At 45.4% G+C, this 17,903-nt stretch overlaps 1 long non-coding RNA gene across 1 annotated transcript; it reads left to right on the top strand.

The window, feature by feature from the left end:
• The first annotated feature begins 6,621 nt into the window (after nt 1-6,621).
• On the top strand, nt 6,622-14,552 carry LOC138491921 (uncharacterized). Its single transcript, XR_011276107.1, has 4 exons — nt 6,622-6,982; nt 9,954-10,006; nt 11,512-11,675; nt 14,322-14,552. It is a non-coding gene; the product is annotated as an uncharacterized lncRNA (long non-coding RNA).
• Nucleotides 14,553-17,903: the final 3,351 nt, after the last annotated feature.

The following is a 17,903-nucleotide window of genomic DNA, read 5'->3' as shown; positions in this document are numbered from 1 at the left end:
TGAATGAAAGAGGCAGCAGAAAGAGGTTGCGAAGAAAAGAAATGAACAATAAGCAAAAAGAGAGAGCAGAAGAGAGAGGTGAAGATACACACGGGATGAAAAGAGAGAAAAACGACTGGAGATGAGAGATGGGGAAGTGACAAATAGGACAAGGAAACAAAGAACAAGAAAGAAATGAGAAAGGGGGATGGAAACAACGAGAAGGAAACAAGGCAGATGTCGCTTGAAGAAAGAAACAGAAACAGACTCTGAAAGCGAGCCAACGATATAGAGAACGAACAGTACAGTGAACAAGGAAGGGCAGAGACGTCATTGCGACCCCTGAGGTCTCTCTTGCTACCCCTGTGGTCTCCTTTCATACCTCTATCTTTTTTTTAAAACATGTTTTTATTTTTTTATTTTTTAATGCGAGGTCCTGGGCTGTGGCAAGCGCCATGTGGTTTTTTGCTTCTGGAGTGGCTGCCTTTCCTGTTCAGGCCTCTTAAAAAAATCAAATAAAAATTAAAGAATAGCGGTTCCACAAGTCTAACACTTTCAGCAGTGACCATAACTAAGAAAGAATGGGAATACCTCAACTCAGCCTTTCATCCTTCTGAGGTCTATAAATGAGTACCAACACAGGGTGGGTGATATTTTATGTATATTTGTTCTATATAAAGCGCTTAAGCGTACGTGCTGTAGAATAACACATCATTATCATTTGGGCATGGCCGTCTGCTTGCATTCACAGTCATTTGGTAATATGGCCTATGCACACTGATCTTAAGGATACATATGGTTATCTATTCTTGTATGAAATGTATATAACATAATAGTGATATCGTAACCATATTTTTGGTAGTGTGCTTAGAAATAATGCTATGTGATGCCACTTCTTTTGTCAAGGGGTGAAAGGCTGTGCTCCATCGCTTCCTGTGATATCACTTCGGGGTGGGGTTAAATGACATCACTGCCTGTGATGTCATCAGAGGCCAAGGGTCGTGTGATGTCACTTCCGCTACCCCTGGCATTTTGGTGAAATGATGTCCCTGTGGAAGGGATAGGATGAAAATATGCAGGTGTGTGACCAAGGAAAGGGTAGCGAGAGAAAGACACGCTGGAAAGAAACCGAGAGAAAGGAACAATGGGACAGCAGTGGCAAAGGAAGACAGGAGGCAGACAAATCGGACGAGGGGGTATACGTGGGAGAGAAAGATTGCATTTGCATGATGCAGAGAGGGAGACACAGAGAGAGAGAAAGGGAATGAAAGCGAGACAGAGAAGCAAAAACGAGAGAGAAGCAGAGAGAGAGGTAGAGAGACAGCGAAGCAGAAAGCTAGAGAGAAGCAGATAAAGAGAAAGTGAAAGCTAGACATAGAATCAAAACACGAGAGAGAAGCCGAGAGAGACAAAGGGAGAGACCGAGATACTGAAAGCGAGAGAGGAGCTGAGAGTCAGAGAGAGAGAGAGAGAAAGAGGGAGGGACAGGCAGAGAGAGAGGGGAGATAGAAAGAAATAGAGACGACAAAGCAGAAAACGAGGGAGAGAGTGAGAGAAAGCGAAACAGTGAGACAGCGAAGCAAAACATGGAAGAGAAGCAGAGAGAGAGAGACTGGGGAGAGAGAGGAAGAAAGACAGGGAAGCTGAATGCGAGAAAGGAGCAGAGAGACATAGAGAGAAAGAGAGAGCAAGCGTGGAAGACAGCGAGAGAGAACGCAAGAGAGAAAAGGGGCGAGAAAGAAAGGAAGGAGAGAAGCAGAAAGCGAGAGAGAAAGAGTGAGAGAGAGAGCGCACACTTGGTGGTACAGTTCACATGGCCCAAGAGCAGGGCTTAGACCTGGGCTCAGCGCAGGCCTCATTTGGCAGCCCAGAGAGCGACAGCACAGCCCTCTGATTGCTTGGTGTAGGCAGGTGATAGCCGAGACACTTCGGCATCCGATATCCTGCTTTACACCACATTTACCTGGGGCACGCCAGTCTGCGGCCTGCTAGAAGAGGCTGTAGTGAATAATTGCGAGGTGGCGATGGGGTGTGCCACCGTGGGCCGGCGGGGGTGTGGGCTGAAGAGAGCCCCATTTCCCATATCTTGTTAGCTGGAGGAAGTGACAAGCGATAACGATGCAGATTCCGCGTCAATGAGACACGGGGTGGCACCTCGCATCTGAGGTGTGACCCCCTCTGTGGGAATGTGCACAGGCCCGCGTGCCCATTACACTGTCTGTGTGGCTACGGGCACCCTGGGCCTGGTTGTGTGTCCATCGGGCCAGGGAAGCAAAATAAAGCCTTGTGGGAAAGCCGTGCTAAGATAAACAAAATTAAAAGGGACAGAGGCCGAGAGACGCGGAAAAAAAGCTCATCATAGAGCGAAGAACCCGGACAAGGAGCTGAAAAATGAAACTTAAAGGGGAAAGGAGGAAGGCTGGGAGCAGGTGCGCTCTGAAAAGGAAATGTTATATGGGCGACAGGGAGACAAGCATGACAAGGAAATAATACACAAAAAAAGGACAGGGAAAGGGTGAAACGTCGACAAAAGTAGGAATGCAGGAATCACAGTCTGGAGAATGAGATGACGTGTTTAGGTTATAGAAAAACAGTCACTATGGGGAGGAGGGGCATTTTATTCCAACCCTCACCTCACAAAACATTGAAAATAAAGTCTAATTTTGCCAATCACAACAGACGGGAGTGAAATCTGGGGGGAAGGGCGACCCAAACAGACTGGGAAAAACACAGCTACAAAACCTACGTATGTTTCTGTAAAGGTAGGCACAAAAACTGTCCAAACAATGACGACAGTCATGGGAGTGGGCATGGTGGAACAAATAAAAGGTGTCCGCCATCTTGCTTGTAGTCCTGATCAAGGCTAACCTACAAAATGGATGCCTCCCCATTGTGTGCGCCTTTTTAACTCCCAGGTCTAAAAGGATGACTTTAGAGATAATCCTGGAGTCATCCGATGATCATCGAACTACATTAGAAGTCATTCCCACATCATCAGAAGTCATCAGGCTGTTAAAGTCATCAGCAAATGTCTCCAAATGGTGGGTGATGATTTGGAGATGAGCTTAGGATGACTTGCTGATGATGCCAAGATCATCCGTATTTTAGAAAACTTTGTTCCTGATGATTTTAGGATGACTTGCCGATTACTTCAAAAGCATCACCTTGTTTGCCTCTGATGATTTGGGGATGATTCTGGGATGACTTGCCGATTACTTCAAGAGCATCACCTTGTTTGCCCCTGATGATTTGGGGATGATTCTGGGATGACTTGCCGATTACTTCAAGAGCATCACCTTGTTTGCCCCTGATGATTTGGGGATGATTCTGGGATGACCTGCCGATTACTTCAAGAGCATCACCTTGTTTGTCCCTGTTGATTTGGGGATGATCCTGGGATGGCCTACTGATACTCCAAGAGCATCGCCATGAAACATGTTTGTTCTTGATGATTTGGGGATGGCTAACTGATTTCTTAAGAGATTCAGAGTTTGTAGGAGGATTTGCGGACTAATACTGATTGTCAGTCAGCTTTTGCTTAGTTGCCCTTGTGCTGAATGATTTTCAAATGCTTTGCTAAGCACACCTATTTGACTATGTTGGGCGACAATTGGAAGCCACAGGCCTACACATGCATGCACCCCCTGGGTGAGAGTCCTTTGCCATCCCAGTCAAAAGCAGGCCTCCAACACCCTCAAAATCCCCAATGTGGCAAGGGTAAAGCTTGAGACTATGTTGGGCAAAAATGGAAGCCACAGGCCTTGACATACCATGCACCTCCTGGGTAAGAATCCTTTACCATCCCAGTCAGAACCAGGCACCCAGCACCCTCAAAATCCCCAATGTGGCACAGATAAAGCTTTAGACTATGTTGGGCGAAAATGGAAGCCACAGGCCTTAACATAGCATGCCCCCCTACCCCCCGGGTGAGAATCCTTTGCCATCCAAATTGTTTTAAAAAGGCATCCAGCAACCTCAAAATCCCCAATGTGGCAAGGGTAAAGCTTGAGACTATGTTGGGCAAAAATAGAAGCCACAGGCCTTAACATAGCATGCACCCCCTGGGTGAGAATCCTTTGCCATCCCAGTCAAAAGCAGGCACCCAGCACCCTCAAAATCCCCAATGTGGCAGGGGTAAAGCTTGTGACCAAGCCTCTCACCTGTCCCTGTCATATAATTCAATGGACTCTCACCCGTCCAAAACAAAATCATCTGCTTTCACCTGCCTTGGGGCTCTGAAAGGTTGAGAGGCATATGGCTTGGGTGGTGGAGTTGCTGTTGGCAAGGTGGGCGGTGTGGGTCGTTCAGAGCAATGCAAGGTGATGTTGGGAAGTACGGGTCGGTGAGTTACTGCAGACCTGCCTACATTTGAAACCTGCCTACATTTGAGACCTCAAGAAGTGCTTGAAAAACCAGAGGATGGGAGGGGGGAGGGGGCACCTGGAGGTCCTGGAGGTTAGGCAAATCTGATTTTACTGGGGTAGCTACTTGGGGCAATGGGGTCAGCTGCTGTGGTGAGGTAGGGTGTTTGGGTTGCCTAAGTGAGCTGCTGTGGTGAGATTGGTGGTGGTGGCATAATATATGTATATAGAGAATTTTGCCTCTGAGCTATCCTCCCGGCCCATGAGGTTGTGTGGTGGGTCTGGGTGATCGATTTGCTTGTGTTAAATGCCAAGTGTGGTATATCAGGAGAGCCACTGGTGAAGCCCAGGAGGAGAGTAGTCTGAACCCAGAATTTTCACTTGTGTGGTTCCCTGCACTGGAAAGGGAGATATCAGGACCATATGGGAGGCAAGGAAACATTTGAGCAATACCATGATTGAGGCCTTTTTAGAATTGTGTTCCCTACAAAATAATTCACTCCCAGGTACCTCAAATTTTGTCAGCCTAGAAACAGCAAGATCTAAATGATTTTCCCATGATAAGACGTTTTAGGCAAGTGGCGAAATCAGGACTGGAGTCCAGTCTTGCAATTGAAGTACTTAACCACATATCTACCCATCTGCAGTTTGTGGACATGGTTGGGTTTTGATGGAGATGACTTAAAAAGTATGCAAATCACATGATAAAGCAAGCTGACAAACATAACCTTTGTGATATTTTTCCTCATATGTTGTCACTTGTGATTTGTGCGACTCCTGCACCAGATGTGATACTTTAGACTCTTAGTTATTTAAATCATGAATGGTTTTATTTTTCATGTATTATTTTCATACATTCCAGTCATCTAAGTTTACATGAAAACACTTTTATTCTGCCAACACGTGTTTCACTGCAGCTTTTAGCTGTGGTTCCTCAGGAGAGATTCCTTTCTTTTTTTCTGAAAAATAGTCGTTTTTTGATTTCAAAACTTGAAAAGTGGGTTTCTTTTATGCCAAATTGATAAATCTTAATCTTCTTGTTATTTGCCAGGTCCGATTGCCTTAAGCATGCTCGCCGGGATCACCTTTGTGATAATAAGGTCACCTACTTTTAGTCATTGGTTGATGGAGGCATGCAGCTGGTTAATAAAGAGGATTTCATTTAACTGTGCTGCTCATAACAAAGCAAGTTTTTTTCTTCTCCCCTTAATTGCACTGGTAAAACTGCAGAATCGCCGTCAGGCCTATTTGCTGTGTCTGAACTGTTAAATGTATATTACACACTTACTTGTCTCAGAATTTCAAGGGCACTGAGCGACTTTTGTTTTTTCACCATGTTCCCACCCTCCTTGAGCACTTCCTGGTGTATAGGCGCTATATAAATAAACAATACAATACAATAGATGGTCAGCCAGAGGGAGCTGAAACATTAAATCCCCACTGAAAAGCTACAATTCCTTCTTTTTATTGTAACATAGTGTGTGTGTGTGTGTTCTCTATGTTTATGATATTGTCTCTTTTGAGACGCACCCACACCGTTTATGTGTGCTTGCTTTTTTTGGATTATTTTGATGGGAGTCAGGGGCTTGTTTCAGAAAGAGATGCAGCTTGTTTGTTCCTTCTGACCGGAAACACGTATAAATAACACATCATTATCATTATCTGTGGGCACACGTCCTGATCTGCATGTAATGGCACTGCCTCTGTGAGCACCCAGGGCGCATCTGCGAGCACATACTAACGCTCTAACTGCTAACTTACTCCCAGACCCTACCTCTTTTGACCATCAAAACCCTTATTACTCTTCCGATCTCCCACTTCATCTTCGCCCTCTTGACCTCTCTAATTGCCCCTCTCTGTCCATATGTACTCGAATCTAAAGCCTGCATATATATATATCCTGCAATACATCCTCCAGGGATTTCTTTGTGACGGCTCTATCAAGCAATAGCATCAAACTTCACACTGTAAACGCCTGCCAGTGCAATTTCTAAACAGTCTTCTGAGATGTAATGCCTTAATCAGAGTTGTAAAAGCTAATGTGGTTTAACAAAAATGTCTTAGCCAAGTGTGCCTTCAGCCACTTGATTTATAAGAAGCTTGCATGTTTGCGCTGAAGTCCTGTTAAAACGCGTATTGACAAAGACAAGAGTTTTTGGCTTTTTTATAGGCATTATATAGATAATTGTCTCACATTAATATCATATTTCCGTTTACTTACACTATATTGGATGAAATAGTTGCACGTTGTTAGGCAATGTGGCACAACACAAGGCAAGACACCAACGGACCGCAAAAGCGCAAGCTATTTTGGTGAATGGTGAAATGATATGATTATACCAAGTGTCAGAAAAATAAAATGCATTTTATTAAGTCATTTTTTATTGTAATATGGTATGTCTATGTTTTCTATATGTTTATGAAAAATTGTGCTATGTTGCTTACTTTTGAAACCCATCCAAAGCGTTTCTGGTGCTTTCTTTTTCTGCTTTTTTGGATGGGAGTTAGTTTGTTTTGGGCTTTTTTCGGAAGGACATGCGGCTTGTTTTTCCATTCCGACTTCCGGCCTGGCAACAATTGCAGCAATGGCGAATGATGAGGATTCGAGCGTGGGCCGGCGCTTGAACATCACAAGCCTTAAGGTAAGGATCGGGGTGTTGAGCACCTTTCTAGGCTCGTTTATTTCATAGCTATTGCACGTGTCTCTCCGCACACGAGGCTAGCTTGATTTATGAGCTGGCCTTTTAATCCAGTCACCATGTGTGCCTTCTAGTTTACAAGCTGCACTCCCCTGGAGATCCCGTTCTCTCGAAAGTAGGCTATCCAGTTGCTCCTCCTCAGAGGCGTTCTTTCTTTTCCTGTTCCCTGCAGTTTCGCGTTGCAAGTAGTCGCTTCCCAGCTCTCTGATTTAGACGCTGTTCCTCCTCAGAGGCGTTCTTCCTTTCTTTTCCACTGTAGTCTCGCGTGAAGTTCTCGCTTCCCAGCTCTGATTTAGACGCGTTTTCCCTGCCTTCTCTCCTCTTCCGGCTGCCTTCAAATCAACAAATGAGCTCATAAAGTGCAGCTTATTGTAAACTAGAAGGGACGACTGGATTAACAGATGGCAAATACACGTTCCAGAACAGTAAAGAAAGCTGATAATGCATTGAAGATTTCAGCAGTATACCTTCAGCATGTAAACAAAGTACATTTTGATCCTCCTTGTATGGGAGACGAGTGGTTAAAAACATCAGGTTCAACTGAACTAACGCACGGACACTACAAACAGGAAACGAAACAGAATTAGCATTTAGCAAAACGCGAGGAAAGTACATTTTCTCGCTGGTTTTGCTAGTTTTTAGCACGCTTCAATACGTCTAGCGGGTTACGGCTATAAGTTGAATAATAGGTGTTATAAAGCATTCTGAGCACTGTATCTTATTGAGCTCATTTGTTGTTTTGAAGGCCTCGGGAAGTGGAGAGAAGGCAGCGAACACGCGTCCAAACCAGAGCTGGGAAGCGAGCACTTGCAACGCAAAACTGCAGGGAAGAGTAAAAGAAAAGAAGAACGCCTCTGAGGAGGAGCAACTGGATTAGCCTACTTTGGAGAGAACGGGATCATCAGGGGAGTGAAGCCTGTAAACTAGAAGGCACACATGGTGACTGGATTAACAGATGGCAAATACACGTTCCAGAACAGTAAGGAAAGCTGATAATGCATTGAAGATTTCAGCAGTATACCTTCAGCCTGTAAACAAAGTACATTTTGATCCCCCTTGTATGGGAGACGAGTGGTTAAAAACATCAGGTTCGACAGAACAAACGCACGTAATGTACAAACAGGAAACGCAACAGAATTAGCATTTACCAAAACGCGAGGAAAGTACATTTTCTAGCTGTTTTTGCTAGTTTTTAGCACGTTTCAATACGTCTAGCGGGTTACGGCTATAAGTTGAATAATGGGTGTTATAAAGCATTCTGAGCACTGTGTATCTTTTGGAGCTCATTTGTTGTTTTGAAGGCAGCGGGAAGAGGAGAGAAGGCAGGGAACTCGGGTCTAAATTAGAGGTCCGAGACCAGAAAATCCAGAGTATTCGCTGCAGTGTGTAGGGCCAGAGTTGCAGATTTCGTTAGAGTCCAGGTCAGGAACCTGTAGGTTAATGGAAGAAGAAAGCCGAAGAAGGGAGAGACGTGCCAGCTCAAAGGTACCCTTTGTGTGCTCTAGCTCCCGGCAGGCGCCGTGGAATGGCTGGGCTTTCCTGGGGCGGGTAGGTAACGAAGCGTGCATGGAGCTGAAGAGTTGCTTGTGGATTTCTGTTTTGCTTTTTACATGCTATACCCATCTCCAGATGTAAAAAGCAAAACTGGAAATCACAGCAAACAAAGCGTCCTGGAATTCGCAGAAGGTAATTGTGTCAGCTGCCCGCAACACATTCAAACGCTCGTGCTGTATTGCCGAACCTAATGGTGGCAGTTCTGAACTCTATAGCAAGCAACCCTTCTGCTAGATAATCACGGGACAAAATTATGTTTATGATGTCTCAGTTATGATTGGTTACATCAGGTAATCTTTTTACATCAACGATATCCGACCAAATAAATGATAAGCACCCTTTCCTGTGTCTCCACCAAAGCACACATGTATTTTTAAGCGAGTTAGCCTCCTCCCTAGTTCACGAATTAAGTTTGGGCAAATAGGTCATTTAAACAGTTCTTCTCAATAAGGAATTTATTGATAATCCAATTATTTTGGTGGGGGCTTGTTTTGTTTGAATACAGGCTCTCTAGATGTCTGGTTCATGTACCCTTGAAACAACTACTGCAACACCAGTGCCACTATCCACCCCTGCTTGGTATATTTTCCCGTGGGCACCTCGTTAGAAACTGTAAGAGATGAGTGATTGACCTGCTGACTAGACATTTTGGCAGTTGTACGACAGGCTTATATCTTTTGCCGAGATCAACAATACATGTGCAATTTGCTGGCACTTTATTTTGTACCTCCATATCATTAATCCTTCCCTGGATTGAACTAAAACCAAATTTCGGTTTATTCATTTTAATTGTTTGGCAACAAAAGCAAGGTCCCCCCTTAGAGGTGAGATTGATTCTTGCAAGGCAACACAATTGGCACAAACCCTTTGTTCTAATACAGCTCACTCCCCGCCTAATTGTTCAGTTTGAGTGCCTGTCAACCGCAGTTGCCAGGTTTGTAGGCTGGACACTTCAGCACTGCACTATATAACCTGATATAAACAACTAAAGATGAAATGTCCCATTTCGGTTCTGTAAGTCCAAGTCCTAGAGATAACATTTATATTGGTTCTTGGAGTTTAAAACATGCACACCTTTTAATGTTTTCAAAAACACTATTAGAAGAAAATATCCTGTCTTGGTTTTTTGTGTGTGTTGATTTTATGAAAGGCAAATGCCATTTGTCCTGTTCAATTTGGGTGGTTATACAAAGTCAATTTAATGAAATGTGCACTCTGTCCCTGCTTCTGGAGTGCCTCGAGCCTACCTCCTGCTAGCCTTGCCGTGTATCCTGCGCTCCCTCTCGCCTGTCTCTCTGATCTGTTTCTGTATATTGCCCTGCTGCCTGTCCATCTTGCTCCCTCTGGCACGCCGCTGCAGCCTCTCTTCTCATGAGGATCACCTTGCTCCGGGTGTCACTGTCAGCAGCTAGGGTGAGTTACTGCTTCTTCAGACACACCGGCCTCTTGCTTTTTCTTCCGGTTGTGTATCTCACACTCTCTCTTTTCTCCGATATTAGCTCTCTCTGCCTCCAGCTGTCTCCCTGCTGGCTCTCTTTCTGGCAATTGTCGGTCTCTCTCTCTTTCTCCTTCTTTCTCTTTCTGCTGTCTCTACAAGGTTTCTCGTGCAGCCCCTCTCTCCCTCAGTATCTATCCCTCTATGGCCTGCTGTCTCTTCTGCTCTCTCTCTGATACCTGCTGTCGCTTCTGCGCTGTCTCCCTGTGCTGTCTTGCCCCGTCTCTCCTGGTGGCTCCTGCTATCTCTTCTACTCTCTGTCTTCCTGTCTCTTCTGTATTGCTCTACCTCTCCTGGTAGCTTACCCTGTGAGTGATGCCTGCTGTCTCATTTAACTTTTCGTAAGTTGTATGCATAATATTTTTTCTGCCATCTGTCTCATCACACGACATTCCATCTTGAGTGTACCATTTTTTTTTTAAACTATCATTACTGTGTGTGAGATGGCTATCTGCCAGAGTGATTCTGTACACGTCTTCGTGTAACTTGACTCAGATGCATCATATCAACATTACTTTGCATATTTCACCAGCTATGTGTTTTTTAAATCTTTTAATCCCGTTTTATCTTCATGTAATACCAGTTGAGTGATTGGATTGCAAAGTAACAGGCAGCACTAAAGGGTTCAGGATGTTTGCATGTATGAGGTAACGAGTGCCCAGATTACGGGATGTCATGTGAGTGCTCTGCTTTCCCTATTTTGCCAACCACTGAAGCCTGAAAAGTAGCTCCACGCAGGCTTGACATGTGGCCAGCTTTGCACCACACCTGTAGATGAAATGGCCTGCTGTTTAGCTGTTTAATCAGTTATCAGTTGAATGGTATCCACTACAGAGTGCAATTTGCTTTCTCACTTTGAGAACATTCAGACATATAATTACTAATTTTGCTACAGCCGGTAAGATAGCTCAGTGGGTTAAGCTCTCCTCCCTCTCCCCCGTCACACCTGATGAGGTCTCTAGACAAGTCCTGGTACCTGTCACCCACCCAAAACTGCCTGCGGGCCACCCCTTGCACTGGGGTACCATACAGTTGCCCCCCCCTCTTTTTCTTCATGCACTTATCAGGCATAACCTGTCTGCTCCCCTAACCCAGCACTTGCCTTAACCCAGCACTTGCCACTTGCTGGCTGCACTGCCACTGTTTGTTGCATAATGTATCTGTTTCTACTCTGCTCCACACTTCCCGCCCCCTCAATGCACTTTTCCCCTTTCCCTCTCCCATGCACTTGCGCGTTCTCAATGTCACTGGGCCTAGTAAGATTGTTGTTTTTGTTCCCCCCTTGCTCAAATAGCATGCATTACTAGTTGCTATTTTTCATAAAGTTTATATCAGCGAATAGTTGAAATTAAATATCTGTTTTCAAATTTAGAAAACTATTTTGTGCCTTGCATTGGGTATTTAACATTTGGGTGTCTTTCAGACCACCGATACCATTCAGTGCTTGGGAAGAGAGGATTTGCAGTTTATTACTGACGACTTGCGTGGCAATGATTCGTGCCTTTTTTGATACTGTAGAACTGGACCACGACGGAAAAGATGCGATTATGAAAAAGGATTACTCTGTAACAATTGTATTATCGGGTGGTAAGTTGTTGTGAGTCACTAGTTGATACTATGCCGGCCATCTGAATCTCTCGTAGCTTCTCAAGGTGTATTTCAATAATGCAAGGGGTATTTGTTAAGAATCATATAGGAATGTTTATGATGAGTTGATTTGTGTAGCGCACCACCACCATTATTACAGTCCCCCGGTGCTCACGTGCCCCAGGACATAGCCCATTGTGAAGAAGACATGAGCAGTGTCTTGAGGGGGGAGCAAGTACAATGGGAGTTTCTGGAGTTAAAGAGGATTTAAAGAGGATTTAAATGTTTGGGGAAATCCAGTAGCAATCCACTTTCAATCCAGATTTTTTTGGTAGGGTTATGTTTTCGATATTATCGGCAGAAGTGCTTTTTCCGAGGCTCGATCACCTTAAAAACAGACAGATGTCACGGTTCAGCGTACTTTACTCAGTACATACACAGCACCTATTTTGCGCTTAGTAAAGGTAAAATACAAAACACAAGGTGGGTGCACGCCTGGTGAGGGGGTTTTCTGGGCTGTGCAGAAGCCCCAGTGCTAGCCAGCAGCGCGGGTATACTAGGACAGATGCGGTGCTTCTGAAATTCAAAGGCTGCATTTCATTTGTGTCAGCCTGGACAGCGGGGATGGCTACTGTTAAACTCTTCAAATGTTAAAGAGCACGTGGACAGCTGCCCCTCTCAGGCTGCGGCTCTTAAGTGCCCCTGCAGTCAGGGGCAAGGTGCCTGCCTGCATGGTCCAGGGACGGCTCCAAACCAGGGAGACTTCTCATTATCATGCCCTCCTGACCACCAGACTCAGTGCCCCCTGCCGAGATACTCATCCTCGTGCCCACAATAACACAGCATTCTGTAGGATGTGTTCAACCTGGCAAGATGCCTCTATCAGGGTGTGTATTTTGCGGGCGGCAAGTGGTGCAGTGGCCAGTCTGCCAGCGTGCTGGCTCTGGACCAAGCAGACCGAGTCTTGACATAGTGCTTAGGGAACTTCAGGGGCGACGCAGCCCCCAAACTCATCCCGTTAAAAGCCCTGCCACTGTATCAGCAGCTGTGATTCTGTATGAGATAAATGAGCCAAACAAGAAAAATGGCTCACAAACAGCTAGACGTCTTTTCCTTTCCGCAGTTTAGGGTTCCTTTCATGGTGTAGTGGGTTAATGCACCTGCTGCAGGTATCCGTCAAACAGGTTGAGAGTCACATCTGCCTGCCTCTACTCTCCGCCCTCTGCAATTTATCCAGAAGGACTGCGAGACTTGTCCTTGGCCTCAAGCCCAGGGTCGTATCTCTCCAGGACTGAAATCTCTGCACTGGCTCGAGGTGGCTGCAAGGATTAAGTTGAACACCCTCTGCATTGTCCACAAGGCCTTCTTGGGCCTGGGGCCGCAATACCTTCAACTTTCTCTTCCCAAAAATCTTCCTTCTCGAGCTCTTCGATCATCCGCCTCCAACTCCCTCAGGGTCTGTCGCTTCTCCAAGCAACGAGTTGGTGGTAGATCTCTCTCCTCGGCAGGGGCCTCCTTCTGAAACAGCCTTCCTGCTTCCCTGAAACTTGAGGAGAACCATCTCCAGTTCCGGAAGCACCTCAAAACCTCCCCCCCCCATCCCCTGCTGAATTCCTGGCTGAAACTGCACTGGCTACCTGGCCACCCTTTGTGACCTTGGGCCTAGGCCCCGCCATTTACACACCTGCACTGGCAACCCCCGCACCTGGGAACTGTATTCTGTATCCCTACAGTCCCCCACCAGCACTTATGTCTGCTCTTACCCTGCACTTGCCATCATCCCGCCTTTATTTTTCTTATTTATTCTATTATCCCATGTACTGCACTTTTTCCCCCTCTCCCATGTACTGCACTTTTCCCCTCTCCCTTTCCCTCGCACTTTTCCCCTTCCCATGCACTTGTGCGATCTGAATGACACCTGGCCTAGTAAGATCGTTGTCTGTCTTCCCTCTGTTCCCCCTCCCCTGCCTCGTCGCATTTCGAACACTTGTGTATAGACGCGTTATAAATGCCATATATCATTTGCAAAGAAAGTAGGATGGATAAAGAAAACAAGAGTGAACTCTTGGGAGGAAGTAGTCTGTTACTCCAATGCAAATATGCTACCTTTTTTAAGAAGAGTATCTCAAATTTGTATTTCTTTTAACATGTTTTTTTTCTTGGTTTTTTTAATACTTTTTGGCCCCTTCAACTGCATAGAGGAAGTTATCGAGTAGCCGGGTGGGTGGCAGAGGTTGTGCAGATGGGAGTGTGAGTGTGGGTACAAGATATGTGCGCGTTGTTGGTAGATATGTATCGGGGTGTAAGAATGGTATGGGCAAAAGGGGAGGTAGTTAATTAGCAAAGGGTTTGAAAGACTATTTCCCCATTTTCACTCATGCCTTCTATTTCTAACTGATATAAATCAATATAGCTACACTAAAGACTATAAAATTCTGAATGCAGCCACAGAAAACCATAATTCATTTTCAGTTCAAATCTATCTTTAAGCCTGTTTCATCCTTTGTGTACAAATGCATTTAAATGTAGTGATGCATTTGTAAATTGACATTTTAACATTAATCTGGTATGTATTCTACAATAAGGAATTTAACAATGCCTATTCAGATGTCCATTTAGGTTCATATATCCTTTCTTTTTTTGTAGAATCTTTGAGATCTGTCTGCAAGGCTAACAGTTGGCCTACTATGGACGGCTGGGTGATAAGGAAGCTCGCCATCAAAATTTGCAATGCCAGAAGAGGCCTAAGGAAGACTCTGCGTTTTGAAATGCAGGATCGATGATATTTGTTGGTATTTTTTCAAACCTATTCATTCTTATGGAATACAGCTATGCTGTTAAACCGAAATTTGTTGAATAAAAAAATGCTGAACACTTTCTGAGCCTATGTTTGATTGAAGATATCTTATAACAAGAGCAATACTATATTAAAATATCAACAATTTATAGCTGCTACAATCATAATATGAACTGGGTAATTGTTAGCTGCTCTTATTGATATTCGGTGAAGTGACTGGCGGCAGTCTGTCATGCGGGTAGACCTTTAACAGATTCTGTGTAGGCTGCTGGAAGAGTGTATTTTAGTGCAGTGCTTTGCAATTGTGGGAGTTTATTGGGGGTGAGGCCATGCTGGCTAGAGGTGAGAATTGAAATGAGGGAGCTTACAGGTTGGTTTGTGACCTGGGAAGTGGGGGTGTTTGTAGTTGTGTGCACTAAATCGAGGGAACTTAGTTAACGGGTGCTCTAGCAAAGATGAAGTGACACCTGCAAAATTCCATATAATTTTTTTTTCCCTGAAAACTATCTAGAAGTCTAACTAGAGTCATTGTAAAGTAATGCCACCAATGTTACTCAAAAGGGATACATCCTGGGGTAATCCAACCCCTTTTCCTAAATCTTTTGGAAGCATCTTGAAATCATTAAAACTCATCCTGGAGTAGTCTGCATTAATCATTTACAATTCAGAACCCATCCTAAAGTTATCATGGAACCATCCTGGAGTAATCCCCACCCATCCTAGAGTTGTCATGGAGCCATCCAAGTGTAATACGAAGTCATCCGGGAGTAATACAAACTCATCCTTAAGTTGTCGTGGAGTCATCCTGAAGTTGTCATGAAGTCATCCTGGAGTTGTCTTGGAGTATTCCGAAGTCATCCTCGAGTAATCCCAACTCATCCTGAAGTCATCCTGGAGTAATCCCAACTCATCCTGAAGTTGTCAGAGTCATCCTAGAGTAATCCCCCACTCATCCTGAAGTTGTCATGGAGTCATCCTGAAGTTGTCAGAGTCATCCTAGAGTAATCCCCCACTCATCCTGAAGTTGTCATGGAGTTATCCTGGAGTAATCCAAGATCATCACTGGAAGTAATCCGAACTCATCCTGGAGTAGTTTCTGTGATAACTCTAGTGTCCTCATCTCATTAAATATTTTGGCTTGTACGCAGACTTGGGATGATCTTCCTAAACTCTCCATGGATGACTCTAGAATGGAGTCATCGGATGACTCCAGAATGATTCCAGGATGATCTTCCTTTTTGACTAGGGCTGTGCTGGTTTCCTGGCATCACAGAAAGCAGAACTAGGAAGCTTTTCATTAATACAAAGCTTGCAGAAATAGACACTAAAATGAGGGCTCTGCTTCAGTAAAAGTGAATTAAACTCTCCCCACCGAAACAGACTGGCTGAAGAAAAGACCATCGAGATAGATGAACAGGAATTGCATTGAATCACATATTTCTAATGATGCCAAAAATACGAATCACGTGACCGAGAGAAAAACGTACTTCTCAACGGGCACGCTTTTGACAGGTGTCAGCCGCCTATTGTGGTATTAGAGACTCCCAATTGGGCCTTCTTCAGTCAGTGCAAATACCTAGACTTGGGAGAGACAGGGAATTTATGGGTAGGACCGAGCCAGGGCTGAGCCGGGGAGTCTGGCCTGGGTCTTAGGGCCAAGAAGGAGCCGAGTCTGGCAAATGGCACACGAAAAAGGGGAGGGGCCTGGTTGGGGCAAGAAAAGGAGGTGGGACAAGAAAATGAGCTAAAGGGTTTGGGGAGGCAACAGAAAGGGTTACATGGACAAGGAAAAAAAGGGCTAAAACGGACTGGGGCAAGAAAAGGGGCTACAGGGCAAGAACAGGGGCTCTGGAAAGAATAGGAGCTAAAAGGGACTGGGCAAGAAATGGGGCTAAACAGCACTGGAAACAAATGGGGCTAAAGGGACTGGGAAATCAAGAAAATTGGCAAAACGGGTCTAGGGTAGCACTTAAAGGGTTACGGGCCAACACATGGGGCTAAATGGGGTTGAGGCGGCTAAACGGGTTAAGTGGCAATACAAGGGGTTACATGGGACTGGGGGGTCGTGAGAAGGGTCAACAATGGGTCTGGGGCAGCAACAAGGGTTAAGGGGTAACAAAAGGGGCTAAATGGGACAGGGGTCAAAGAAAGTGGTGAAACAAGTATGAGGGTAGCTAAAAGTGTTAAGGGGAAACAAAAGGGCTAAATGGGACTGGGGTAAAAAAAGGGGCAAAATGGGTCTGGTGGCAGCTAAAAGGGGTAAGGGGCAACAAAAGTTGCTAAATGGGATTGGAGGTCAAGGAAAGTGGCAACAATGGGTCTAGGGGCAGCTTAAGGGGTTAATGGGCAATAGAAGGGGCTAATGAGACGGGGCAGCCACACAGGTTAAGGGGCAATACAAGGGGTTAAATTGCACTGGGGGAATCAAGAGAAGGGGCACAACGGGTCTGGGGCAGCTAAAAGGGTTAAGGGGTAAGAAAAAGGGATACTTGGGACTGACGGGTGAAGAGAAGGGGCAACAAGGTTCTGGGGCAGCTAAAGGGGCAACAGAAGGGGCTAGATGGACTGGGGTCAAGAGAAGTGGCAAAACGGACCTAGGGCAGCTAAAGGGGCTACATAGGATGGGGGGTCAAGGAAAGGAGCAAAACATGCCCTGGGGAAGCTAAAAGAGGTAAGGGGCAACAAAAGGGGCTAAAGGGATTGGGAGAACAAGAAAATGCGCAAAACAGGTCTAAGGGCAGCTTAAAGGGATAAGGGGCAACAGAAGGGGCTACATCGGGCTGGGGCCAGCTAAACGGGGTAAGAGGCAAAACAAGGGCCTATATTGGACTGGGGATCAAGAGAAGGGGCAACATGGTCCGGGGAGCAAAAAGGGTTAAGGGGTAACAAAAGGGGCTACATGGAACTGTGGGGTCAAGGGAAGTGGCAAAAGTGTTCTGGGACAGCTAAAATGTTAAGGGGTAACGCAAGGTGCTAAATGGAACTGGAGGCCAAGGAAAGGGGCGGCACTGGTCTAGGGGCAGCATAAGGGGCTAATGGGCAACACAAAGGGCTAAATGGCACTGGGGATCAAGAGAAGGGGCAAAATGGGTCTGTGGCAGCTAAACATGTTAAGGGGTAACAAAAGGGGCTACATGGGACTGGGGCAGTCAAGAGGAGGGGCAGCAAGGTTCTGGGGCAGCTCAAGAGCTGAGGGGCAACAAAAGGGGCTAAATGGATTGGGGTCAAGAGAAGAGGAAAATGGGTCTGGGGCAGCTAAAGTGGCTAAATAGGACAAGGGTCAATGAAAGGAGCAACATATGTTGTCGGAATAGAAACAATATTATGCCTCCTATTGTAACAATTGTATGTGTATTGGCCTACGCCAAGTTGTCTAAACATCATGTGCGAACAAACTCCACGGCAAGGTCTTGACCTTAGAGGAACCAATG

This window comes from Ambystoma mexicanum, chromosome 10 (assembly GCF_040938575.1).
Source record: "Ambystoma mexicanum isolate Mex_15411 chromosome 10, UKY_AmexF1_1, whole genome shotgun sequence".
NCBI classification, from domain to species: Eukaryota; Metazoa; Chordata; class Amphibia; order Caudata; family Ambystomatidae; genus Ambystoma; species Ambystoma mexicanum.
This window is presented reverse-complemented; position numbering and strand designations above follow the sequence as displayed.